A 12818-nucleotide genomic window follows, 5' to 3' on the forward strand; every position below is an offset into this window, starting at 1 on the left:
CTAAGTAGAAGATCTCAGCCAAACATGTATGCACACTTGTATAACACATTATACTTGTGTAATAAATTAAAAGTTATGTTCCTCTAAAATTAAACTCCAAATAAAAAATAAAATACAAGTTAAGTCACAAACAACATAGGACAGTAGTGAGGTAAGCAAATAAAAGGCAAAGTAAAGGACTTTTTAATGTAATAATAAAATAACTGTCATTACCCCAAATAAGGGAAATGACAAAGGTTTTAGGTAACACAGTCTAAAATTGATTAAAACATACTGAGAGTTAGAGTGCTTGGGAACAGTACTACCAGTACAGTGCTCAGCTGTGGATGGCAGAGATGTGAGGGAAGTGTTGACTTTTAGCCCTCTATTTGCCTGCTTCATTTTATGTTTCTGTCTCAGCAGGAGAATAATTAGATTGTTGAGAATTTATTTCACAGGTTGACACAAACCCTGATTTATCAGTCTGTGTAATGTCAAGGACAGTCTTTTGGATGGTATCAGCTCCCCAAATTTTTAAGTTGCAAAGCAATGAACCTTGTAAATTCTTCACATATCTAATAATTTTAGAGCTGATACCAAACAGTGAGCCTGAATCTGGCCTGTTGCAAAGGGAAGGATAACTGAGGGATTAACTCTTGAGACTGCCCCTGTCCTTTCTTAGATTGATTTACTGAAGAATATCAGAGAAGCTGCTTATGTGGGAATGACTAGTGGCCCAAGGGGGTCACTAATACATCAGAAAAAAATATCCAGAATACAATGACTATAACTATACAAAGCATCCACTGATGAAAGGTTGGGAGGTAAATGAAAAAAAAAACTGTTAAAAAAAACATGCTAAGTTAGAGGATCACAAGAGTTTCTGTTTTAGTATTTGCAAAACATTTATTATGGACATATAATCCTCAATTGTTAAAAAATCATATGTTGGAAATATTTAAATGTAATATTTAAAAGAAATCTAAGGCTAGGATTCAATAACTTTTTTTTTGTTTTTCAAGACAGAGTTTCTCTGTGTTACAGCTCTAACTGAATCAGACCTTTGTGTACCAAACTAGCCTTGAACTCACTTTGTGGACCAAGTTAGCCTCAAACTCATAAAGATCTGCCTGCCTACCTCTGCCTCCTGAGTGCTAAGATTAAAGACATGCACCACCACTGCCAACCTATGGATTTGTTAAAAACATTAAGAAATGAATTGACTTCTCCTGAATAGGACACATTTAAAGATTAAGCAAAATTATTATGCCGTTTCCCATTATGTAATGGTAAAAAATAATATCAGGAAATTTAAATAATAGATGTTTATATAAGTGATGACGCCATATGTTAAAAAATCTTTGTCTCCCATGAAATACACCCAGAGTGTATTTCACTTCAGGGAATGAAGTTGATGATGAATTTTCCAGACTATCAGTGATGGAATCTGCTGACATTTTGGCTGCTCTGTTGAGTGATGCAGAGGTTGCTTGTGGACATGGGAGAAGAAGCATGGGCTTCATGGGGAGGACCTGCCTATCATTTGTGTCCTCTTCTCACCTGTAACATCCTGATTTCTACATGGGGAACAGCTCTATCCACCATGTACTCCTTGTGCTACTGTGGAGGGAAGTAAGTGAGTGAATGAAATGAGAAAGGGAGCATCAGTGCAGCCTGTTCTCTGCTTCCTGATATGCCAAGATGAATGTGAGGTGTCCCAGCTACATACTACTGCAAACTTCCATGCCTTCTACCATGCCTCCCCAGACACAATGAAATGGGCCTTCTTTACCAATGGACCAAAATAAAATCCTTCTTCTCTTTAGTTGTTTTTTGTCATAGCAATGAGAAATCAACTAATTCATCTCAAGACATAAAGGGGTAAGAGGACAAAGAAAAACATTAAATATGATTTGCAGGGCTCCACAGTAACATTGAATAGATTGGAAATGCTGGGTGTTGTATTTAGCAACAGAAGCAGAGGCAAAAGGCACTGCAGTCAAAGCCTGGAGTTTGACAGTCAAGACAATGATATTATGTCACACAATTACCAGAGAGCAGAATAAAGTTATTTTTCACTTGGTTAGAAATTTCAGACTTCTTACATATACAGAGAGTGGAAAATAGTAAAATGAACCCACAACAAAATAAGGAGAAGATGTCAGAATGCACCTGGAGAGGGAAGATCAGAAGTCAAATCATCATCAGTTGTAGAGAGTCCCTGGTCAACTTGGGGTCCATAAAGTTCAAGTCATCTTCAACTGTGGAGAGCCTCAGGCCAAATTAGGTCCATGAAGTTCGTTATCTTCAACTATGGAGAATCTCAAGCCAACCTGTGCTTAATGAAAGTCATGTCATTGTCAATGATGGAGAGCCTGAGGCCAACCTGGGCTCCATGAGACCCTATATCAGACCAACAGAAAAGACAGAGACAAAGGAGGTAGGAACATCTGGAAAAAGGCAGATGTATGTCATGAAAACAATGATACCCAAGCAGAAGGGTCACTGAGCCATGAAAATGTGGGCACACAAATGGCAAATGGGAAATGTTCTGTTAAGTGAAGTTGTGCATTATGTGCTAGGAATGAGAAAAAAGAGAATGGGAGATAAAACAGAAAATGTATCATAATGATTATTTAAAAGTCCATTTAGTAAAACACATGATTTTCAATGACACTGAATCTTTAGTAATCAAATTTGTGTTCAGTTTCAAGGAGGGAAAAGAGTAAAGGTATGGTATGTGAAGGTACAGAGAAGCCTGTAACTGGACCAGATGTAAAGATCCAGATGGCAAAGGCAGGGTGACTGTGAGGAGCAGCAAATGGCCCATCCAGGGAGGGTGCGGACCAGCACTGGCAGTTGCATCTACTTAGTACCTTAAGAGCAGCTTCTTTGAGAGCCTTGTTTCCTGCCCAGGAGTGCCACTCTTCCATACCAGGCTTCCTTATCTTCTTTCTCACTGATTTGTCTGTTGACAATAATCAAGTAAAATCAAATCATAGCACAGCTAGTTGGATGTGAATGCTTTTCATTATGCAAACATCTCTGGCAGGATGTAAAGTGGATTAACCACTTGCATAACAGACAGGAAATCAACTGCTATCTTTCTGACTCTTTGAAAATTAACAATTAAGAGATGAAATTTTGGTAAAGGAGGTCCTTCTGTCTATGTGTTGCTTTCATTGGTTTAATAAAAAAAAACTGCCTTGGCCTTTTAATAGGGCAGAACTTAGGTGGAGTAGACCTATCTGAATGCTGGGAAGAAAGGCAGTATGACAGATGCCATGGTTCTCCTCCCTGAGATGGACACTGGTTAGACTCATGCCAGTAAGTCGCAGTCAAGTGGTGATACACATTAATGAGATGGGTTAGACAAAAATGTGAGAGTTAGCCAATAATAGGCTAGAGATAATGGACAAGGCAGTGTTTCTGTGTGGTTATTTTGGGTGTAAGTTATCAGGGCAGCTGGGATGACAAGCAGCCTGCTCTTCCTGTTACAAAATTTCTATGTCCAGCAGTGGTGGCACATGCCTTTAATCCTAAAACTTGGAAGGTAGAGACAGGTGGATCTCTGAGTTTGAGGCCAGCCTGATCTACAGAGCATGTTTTATGGTATCCAGGCTACACAGAGAAACCTCGCATCAAAAAAAAAATATATAACAAAAATTGTTTAGAGAAATGTTATTCTTCACATCATCCATATACAATATATGTATATATATATATATATATATATATATATATATATATATATATATATACCTAAGAAAGTAACCAAAACACCTTTGCAAAGGCAGAACCAATTTCTCTAATTCTTTTTTTTTTTTTTTTGGTTTTTCGAGACAGGGTTTCTCTGTGGCTTTGGAGCCTGTCCTGGAACTAGCTCTTGTAGACCAGGCTGGTCTCGAACTCACAGAGATTCACCTGTCTCTGCCTCCCAAGTGCTGGGATTAAAGGCGTGCGCCACCACCGCCCGGCCAATTTCTCTAATTCTAACATACTAAGGAGAAAGTTTCATTTTCCATGAATATATATAAAATTATTGACAATTTCTTTTTTTATAATGCATTTCCAGTTTTATTTTATTATTTTTATTTTTTTATTAAAAATTTCCACCTCCTCCCCGCCTCCCATTTCCCTCCCCCTCCCCCACTCCTCTCCCCCTCCCTCTCTAGTCCAAAGAGAAGTCAGGGTTCCCTGCCCTGTGGGAAATCCAAGGTCCTCCTTCCTCCATCCAGGTCTAGGAAGGTGAGGATCCAAACAGGCTAGGCTCCCACAAAGGCAGTACATGCAGTAAGATCAAAACCTAGTGCCATTGTGCTTTGCTTCTCATCAGCCCTCATTGTCCACCATGTTCAGAGAGTCCGGTTTCATCCCATGCTTTTTCAGTCCCAGTCCAGCTTGCTTTGGTGAGCTCCCAATAGGTCAGCCCCACCGTCTCAGTGGGTGGGTGCACCCCTCACGGTCCTGACTTCCTTGCTCATGTTCTCCCTCCTTCTACTCCTCATTGGGACCTTGGGAGCTCAGTCTGATGCTCCAATGTGGGTCTCTGTCCCTATCTCCATCCATCACCAGATAAAGGTTCTGTGATGATATGCAAGATATTCGTCAGTATGGCTATAGGATAGGGCCATTTCAGGCTCCCTCTCCTCAGCTGCCCAAGGAACTAGCTGGGATATCTCCCTGGATACCCAGGAACATCTCTAGAGTCAAGTCTCTTGCCAACCCTAAAATGGCTCCCTTTATTAAGATATACTTCCCTGCTTCCATATACATCCTTCCTTTATCCCCAACATCCCATTCCCCCAAGCTCTCCCCATCCTCCCCTTCTCACTTTTCTCTCTCCATTTCCCCTTACCCTCATCCCAACCCACCCCCAAGTTCCCAAATTTGCCCGGCAATCTTGTCTACTTCCAGTATCCAGGAGGATAACTATATGTTTTTCTTTGGGTTCACCTTCTTATTTAGCTTCTCTAGGATCACAAATTAAAGGCTGAAAGTCCTTTATTTATCGCTAGAAAACAATTATGAGTGAGTACATCCCATGTTCATCTTTTTGGATCTGGGTTACCTCACTCAGGATAGTGTTTTCTATTCCATCCATTTGCATGCAAAATTCAAGATGTCATTGTTTTTTACCACTGAGTCGTCCTCTAACATGTAAATATTCCACACTTTCCTCATTCATTCTTCCATTGAATGGCATCTAGGTTGTTTCCAGGTTCTGGCTATTACAAATAATACTGCTATGAACATAGTTGAACAAATGCTTTTGTAATATGATAGGGCCTCTCTTGGGTATATTTCCAAGAATGGTATTGTTGGGTCCTGGGGTACGTTGATCCCAAATTTCCTCAGAAACCGCCACACTGATTTCCAAAGTGGTTGCACAAGTTTGCATTCCCACCAGCAATGGATGAGTGTATCCCTTACTCCATCCACATCCTCTCCAGCTAAGGCTATCATTGGTGTTTTTGATTTTAGCCATTCTGACAGGTGTAAGATGGTATCTCAAAGTTGTTTTGATTTTCATTTCCCTGATCGCTAAGAGGTTGAGCATGACCTTAAGTGTCTTTTGGCCATTTGAACTTCTTCTGTTGAGAATTCTCTGTTCAGTTAAGTGCCCCATTTTTTAATTGGGTTAATTAGCATTTTAAAGTCTAGTTTCTTGAGTTCTTTACATATTTTGGAGATCAGACCTTTGTTTGTTGCGGGGTTGGTGAAGATCTTCTCCCAGTCAGTAGGTTGCCTTTTTGTCTTAGTGACAGTGTCCTTTGCTTTACAGAAGCTACTCAGTTTCAGTAGGTCCCATATATTCAAGCTGCCCTTAATGTCTGTGCTGCTGGGGTTATATGTAGGAAGTGGTCTCCTGTGCCCATATGTTGTAGAGTATTTCCCACTTTCTCTTCTATTAGGTTCAGTGTATTCAGATTGATATTGAGGTCTTTAGTCCATTTGGTCTTGAGATTTGTGCATGGTGATAGATATGCATCTATTTTCATTCTTCTACAGGTTGACAACCAGTTATGCCAGCACCGTTTGTTGAAGATGCTTTCTTTCTTCCATTGTATAATTTTAGCTCCTTTGTCAAAGATCAGGTGTTGATAGGTTTGTGGGTTAAAATCTGGGTCTTCTATTTGATTCCATTGGTCGACTTCCATGTTTTTATGTGAATACCAAGTTGTTTTCAATACTGTAGCTCTGTAATAGAGTTTGGAGTCAGGGATGGTAATGCCTGCAGAAGTTCCTTTATTGTATAAGATTGTTTTGGCTATCCTGGGTTTTTTGTTTTTCCATATAAATTTGATTATTGTCCTCTCAAGATCTGTGAAGAATTTTGATGGGACCTTGATGGGGATTGCATTGAATCTATATATTGCCTTTGGTAGAATTGCCATTTGATCCTCCCAATCCAAGAGCAAAGGAGATCCTTCCATTTTCTGGTATCCTCTTCAATTTCTTTCTTCAAAGCCTTAAAGTTCTTGTCAAATAGATCTTTCACTTCCTTAGTTAGAGTTACCCCAAGATATTTTATGCTATTTCAGGCTATTATGAAAGATGATGTTCTCTGATTTCCCTCTCTGCTTCCTTATCCTTTGTGTATAGGGAAACTGATTTTTTTTGGAGTTGATCTTGTATCCTGCGACATTACTAAAAGTGTTTATCAGCTGTAGGAGTTCTTTGGTGGAGTTTTTGGGGTCACTTATGTACACTATTATATCATCTGCAAATAATGGAAGTTTAACTTCTTCCTTTCCAATTTGAATCCCCTAATCCCCTTATATTGTCTTATTGCTATTTCTATAATTTTAAGCACTATATTGAAGAGGTATGGAGAGAGTGGACAGCATTGTAGTGTTCCTAATTTTAGTGGGATGGCTTTGATTTTCTCTCCGTTTAATTTGATGTTAGCTGTTTACTTGCTGTAAATAGCTTTTATTATATTTAGGTATGACCCTTGTATCCCTAATCTCTCCAAGACTGTATCATAAAGGGGTGTTGAATTTTGTCAAATGCTTTTTCAGCATCTAATGAAATGATCATACTTTTTTTTTCTTTCAGTTTATTTATATGATGGATTATATTGATAGATTTCCATATGTTGAACCAGCCCTGCATCTCTGGGATGAAGTCTACTTGATCATAATGGATAATTTTTCTAATGTGTTCTTGGATTCAGTTTGCCAGTATTTTATTAAGAATTTTTGCATCGATGTTCATGAGCGAGATAGGCCTGTAATTATCTTTCTTGGTTGAGTCTTTGTGTGGTTTTGGTATCAGGGTAACTGTAGCTTCATAAAAGGCATTTGGCAATGACGCTTCTCTTTCTATATTGTGAAATACATTAAGGAGTATAGGTATCAGCTCTTCTTGGAAGTTCTGGTAGAATTTTTCATTGAAACAATCTGGTCCTGGGTTTTTTTTGGTAGGGAGGTTTTTGATAACACCTTCTAAATCTTTGCAACTAACAGGTCTATTTAGATTGTTCACCTGGTCCTGGTTTAACTTTGGTATATGGTACTTTTCTAAAAAAAATGTCCATTTCTTTTACATTTTCCAATTTAGTGGCATACAGACTTTTGTAGTAAGATTTAATGATTCTCTGAATTTCCTCTGTGTCTGTCATTATGTCCCTCTTTTCATTTCTGATCTTAATAATTTGCATGCTCTCTATCTCTGCAATTTGATTAGTTTGGATAGGGGTTTGTCAATCTTGTTGATTTTCTCCAAGAACCAGCTTTTTGTTTCATTGATTCTTTGGGTTGATTTCTGTATTTCTATTTTGTTGATTTTAGCCCTCAGTTTGATTATTTCTAGTCTTCTACTCCTCCTAGGTGAGTCTGCTTCTTTTTTTTCTAGAGCTTTCAGGTGTGGTGTCACGTCTCCAATGAGTGTTTTCTCTGTTTTCTTTAAGTGGGCACTTAGTGCTATGAACTTTCCTCTTAGCACTGCTTCCATACTGTCCCATATGTTTGAGTATGTTGTGTCTTTATTTTCATTACATTCAAGGAAGACTTTAATTTCTTTCTTTCTTTCTTCCTTGACCCAGGTGTGGTTCAATAGTTGACTGTTCAGTTTCCATGAGTTTGCAGGCTTTCTAGGGGTAGCATTGCTGTTGAATACTAACTTTAATCCATGGTGATTTGATAAGACACAGGTGGTTACTAATATTTATTTGTAACTGTGAAAGTTTGCTTTGTTACTGAGTATGAGGTCACTTTTAAAGAAGGTTCCATGAACTGCAGAGAAGAAGGTATATTCTTTCCTATTTGGGTGGAATGTTCTATAGATGTCTGTTAAGTTCATTTGATTCATTACCTCCATTAATGCTCTTATTTCTCTGCTAGGTTTCTGTCTAATTGACCTGTCCATTGGTGAGAGAGGAGTATTGAAGTCTCCTACTATTAGTGAGTGTGGTATAATGACTGCCTTGAGTTCTAGTAATGTTTCTTTTACCTAAGTGGGTGATTTTATATTAGGGGCATAGATATTCAGAATTGAGACTTCATCCTGAGGAATTAATTGTTCCTGTTATGAGTATAAGATGTCCCTCTCCATCTCTTCTGATTGATTTTAGTTTGAAGTCAACTTTGTTAGAAATTAGTATGGCCACACCCACTTGTTTCTTAGCTCCATTTGCTTGATAAACCTTTTCCCAACCCTTTACTCTGAGTAGATATCTGTCTTTGTGGTTGAGGTGTGTTTCTTGTAAACACCAGAATGTTGGATCCTGTTTTCATATCCAATCTCTTAGCCTGTGCCTTTTTATAGGTGAGTTGAGTCCATTGATATTAAATGATATTAATGACCAGTGGTTGTTAATTCTGGTCAATTTTTGGTAGTAGGGTTTGTATGTTTCCCTTCTTCAAGTTATACTGGTGAAGGGTCACTAGATGTCTGAGTTATTGTGGGCATTGTTGAACTCCTTGGTTTGTGATTTTCCTTCTATTACTTTCTGTAAGGCTGGATTTGTAGCTACATATTGTTTAAATTTGTTTTTATCCTGGAAAATTTTGTTTTCTCCATTTATAGTGAATGAAAGCTTGGCTGGGTATAGTATTCTGGCTTGCATCCATTGTCTCTTGGTTTCTGCAGTACATCTATCCAGGACCTTCTGGCTTTCATGGTTTTCATAGAGAAGTTAGGTGTAAGTCTGATAGGTTTACCTTTATAAGTTACTTGACTTTTTTCCTTTGCAGCTCTTAATATTCTTTCTTTATTCTGTGTGTTTTGAGTTTTGATTATTATATGGGGAGGGGATTTTTTTTTGATCCAGTCTATTCAGTGCTCTGTATGCTTCTTGACCCTTCATAGGAATATCTTTCTTTAGGTTGGGAAAGTTTTCTTCTATAATTTTATTAAATATATTTTCTGGACCATTAAGCTGTATTTCTTCTCTTTCCTCTACCCCTATTATTCTTATGTTTGGTCTTTTTATTGTGTCCCAGATTTCCTGAATGTTTTGTGATGAGAATTTGTTGGATTTGCTGTTTCTTTGATCAGCGCATTTATTTTCTCTATGGTATCTTCAGAACCTGAGATTCTTTCTTCTATCTCTTGTATTCTGTTGCTTATGCTTGTTTCTGTAGTCTCTATTCATTTACCTAGATTTTCTATATCCAGCCAGCCCTCAGTTTGTGTTTTCTTCCTGCCTCCATTTCAATTTTCTAGTCTTGAACTGTTTCTATTATCTGTTTGATTGTTTTTCCTTGGTTTACTAGGATATCATTTATGGATTTATTCAGTTCTTCAAACTTTTTGTTCTTCTTCTCATCCATTCCTTTAAGGGAGTTTTTCACCTCCTGTTTAAGGGCTTCTATCACTTTAAAAAAGTCAATTTTTTCTACTTCTTCTTGATTAAGGTGTTCAAGTCCTCCTGTTGTAAGTTTGCTGGGCTCTGGTGATATCATGTTGTTTATCAGATTGTTGGAGGAATTCTTGCATTGGAGCCTGCCCCTCTCTTTCTCCGAATGTTCCCCTATGCATCATTTTTTACAGGATTAGATTTCCTTGCTGGCCAGGGAGCTTGCAGGCAAAAGTCCTACATTGCTACAGGCAGGCTATTGAAACAAAGGAACTCCTACCCACTAGGTTGTGCTCACTACCTGGTCCCAGCACCCAAACAGGCTGACCTGGGAGATGCTATGGGCCCAAAGAGGGGAGAAAAAAGGGAGGGATTTTGTGGATGTGAGCTAGGTGGGGTAGGAAGAGAGAGGCAGTAGCTAGGGAGAATAACCCCTGCAGGAAGACCAGGAAGTGTAGGGGGTTTTTATTGACAATTTCTAAAAGTTTTTGTAAAAAAGTCTTTCTCCAATGTATCTATATGCTAATTCAACATTTTATAATCTACCAGAAATTGCACTATTTACCTAAAATAAAACTGATTGACAAACAAGCAACACCAACTATCCCAGAGGTTAGAGTCAAGTACCAAGCCCATAGGCAAAACATAAATAAAAATAAAAATTAAAAAAGGACAGAAGGAAGAAAAGAAGAAAGGAAGGCAGAAAAACATATTTCATAGGAAAGAAAACAATGTGAGATTTTCATAGTATAACCAAATAACATTCCTGAGAAAACTGTAGCAACACAACCTGAACCTGTTAGGGAGATGTGTGATGGCATTCCCAGAAGAGTAATTTTCAAGTGTTGAGAAGATCTTGACTGAAAGAAGGAGAGGTCAGAAGAATCGCCAGAAAGACTCTTTCATCAAGGTATATCAAAGCATATTCAGTCAACTTTGTTTTCTCTTAATTCTCATTCTTAGTCAAGGAGTGAATTCTTCACATCACTAAATCCAGGAAATGTCTCCTACTGGAGTCTGCAAAGAGAAACACATCCTCAGAGACTACCCAAGGGAGAATACCATTTTGTTCATATATTAAGTCATTAAACAGTTTGAATTATGCTGTGTTTGTTTTTTTTTTTTTTTTTTTTTTTTTTTTTTTTTTTTTTTTTTTTTTTTGGTTTTTCGAGACAGGGTTTCTCTGTGGTTTTGGAGCCTGTCCTGGAACTAGCTCTTGTAGACCAGGCTGGTCTCGAACTCCCAGAGATCCGCCTGCCTCTGCCTCCCAAGTGCTGGGATTAAAGGCGTGCGCCACCACCGCCCGGCTTATGCTGTGTTTTAAAAGCAAGTAAGTGCCAGGTGGTGGTGGTACACACCTTAAATCCCAGCATTCAGGAGACAGAGGCCAGTAGATCTCTGTGAGTTTGAGGTCGGCCTATTCTACAAAAACAAGTTTCAAGACGGCTAGGACTGTTACACAAAGAAACCCTGTCTCAAAAAACAAATTAACAAAGGTAAATGAGAATATAATTTTCTCAGGTTTATGAATGACAACTCAGAGCTAAAGCAGTAATGAACAAATTAGATAATACAATCCTTTTAAGCAGGGAAGGCTGTCATGGTTAGTTATCCTCCTTCATGGAGAGGAAAGGGACATCATGGAATAACTTGTATTGAGTCCACTTTTTAAAATCATTTGGCTTTGTCCATACAGCCACCTATGTGATGCAAGAAAAAGGAATTCAAGGATATAAAAAAAAAATAAAACTGGTGGGGAACCACATTTTTTCCTAGATGCAAATCTCAGAACAAATTAATCTTTCAGAAAAAGGCCTAGCATATTGACACACCACTTTAATGAACATTGCGGCAGCCCTGCCTTTTCAGCTTTGATCCTGTTTTGATGGCTAAAAAAATTAAAAAAGAAAACAATGAATTAAACTAGTCTTCAAATTTAGACAATTGGGAATCAATCAAATTCAATTACCAAAGTGATATTATAGTGCCCACTTTTAAAAAACATTTTTATTAAAGTTTAGATAAAACTGTTCAGAATCCAAACCTACTGCTGTCTATATTCTAATTTATAAATCCTGCTGTGTGGAGTGTGTTCCCCACAGGTAGACAGACAAAGAAAGCCATATTGCCCAGGGCAACCTGCTGCTCCATTTTCTTAAAAGCATGCAAATAAGGAGTTGTGATGCTGTTTTCTGTTCCAAGACTCCCATGAGTGTAATGGGAAGTTACAGCCTCAGATCCAGGAATGAATCATGTCTCAAAGTTCTCTTCTGCTTTCTATCTTTCCTTTGACTATCATTTGTCATGAGATATTTCCCTCACTAATAGCCTACACTTCATGCTAATTTGCAATACAGTAAATATCCCACCTAGCAGGAGGCATTATCAGAAAGCTTCATTCCCTGTGAGTATCAAACTACTGTTACTTCACTAAATGAGCTGTCATTAGAAGTCTGAGTCACTCTAGAAATTAAAGAAACCTAACTTGGAAGGAATGGCAATTAAAACGTCTCTGAGTACAGTCTGGATGCTCCTGAGATGCTCAAACCCACTCCCCCATCACAAAGTATAATGCAGTCTTTCAATTTAGAAGGATTTGGCTCTGAATAGAACAACCTAAAGGGCCTAAAGTGGCCTCTGAAATCCAGCAAAGGATTTTAACAAAAGCAGGAATATCCTCTCCTCCCAGCCTCTTTAAAAAAAAAGTCTTTGCCAATGGTGCACCACAAATGGGAACTACTGAAAAAGTCTGATGAGTAGCAATATAAGGGAATAACACTACCCTTTATTTAGATTAGAACGTTTATAGGATGGAACTCTTTCTTATTCTTTAGTGATGTTAATCCATTCTCCAGATTCAGATACCACTACAGGATGGATTTTGCTGATCCAGATATTTACTACTATGAGCACCATACTCTATTTTCTCAGGCTAAATTCATATTTTGGTCACTTACAGGCAGTAGGTTCAAGTCCTAGTACTGCAAACTTCCAAAACAAACAAACAAAAGCATTTCAGACAAATTATATTCAA

This window comes from Chionomys nivalis, chromosome 24, assembly GCF_950005125.1.
Source record: "Chionomys nivalis chromosome 24, mChiNiv1.1, whole genome shotgun sequence".
NCBI classification, from domain to species: Eukaryota; Metazoa; Chordata; class Mammalia; order Rodentia; family Cricetidae; genus Chionomys; species Chionomys nivalis.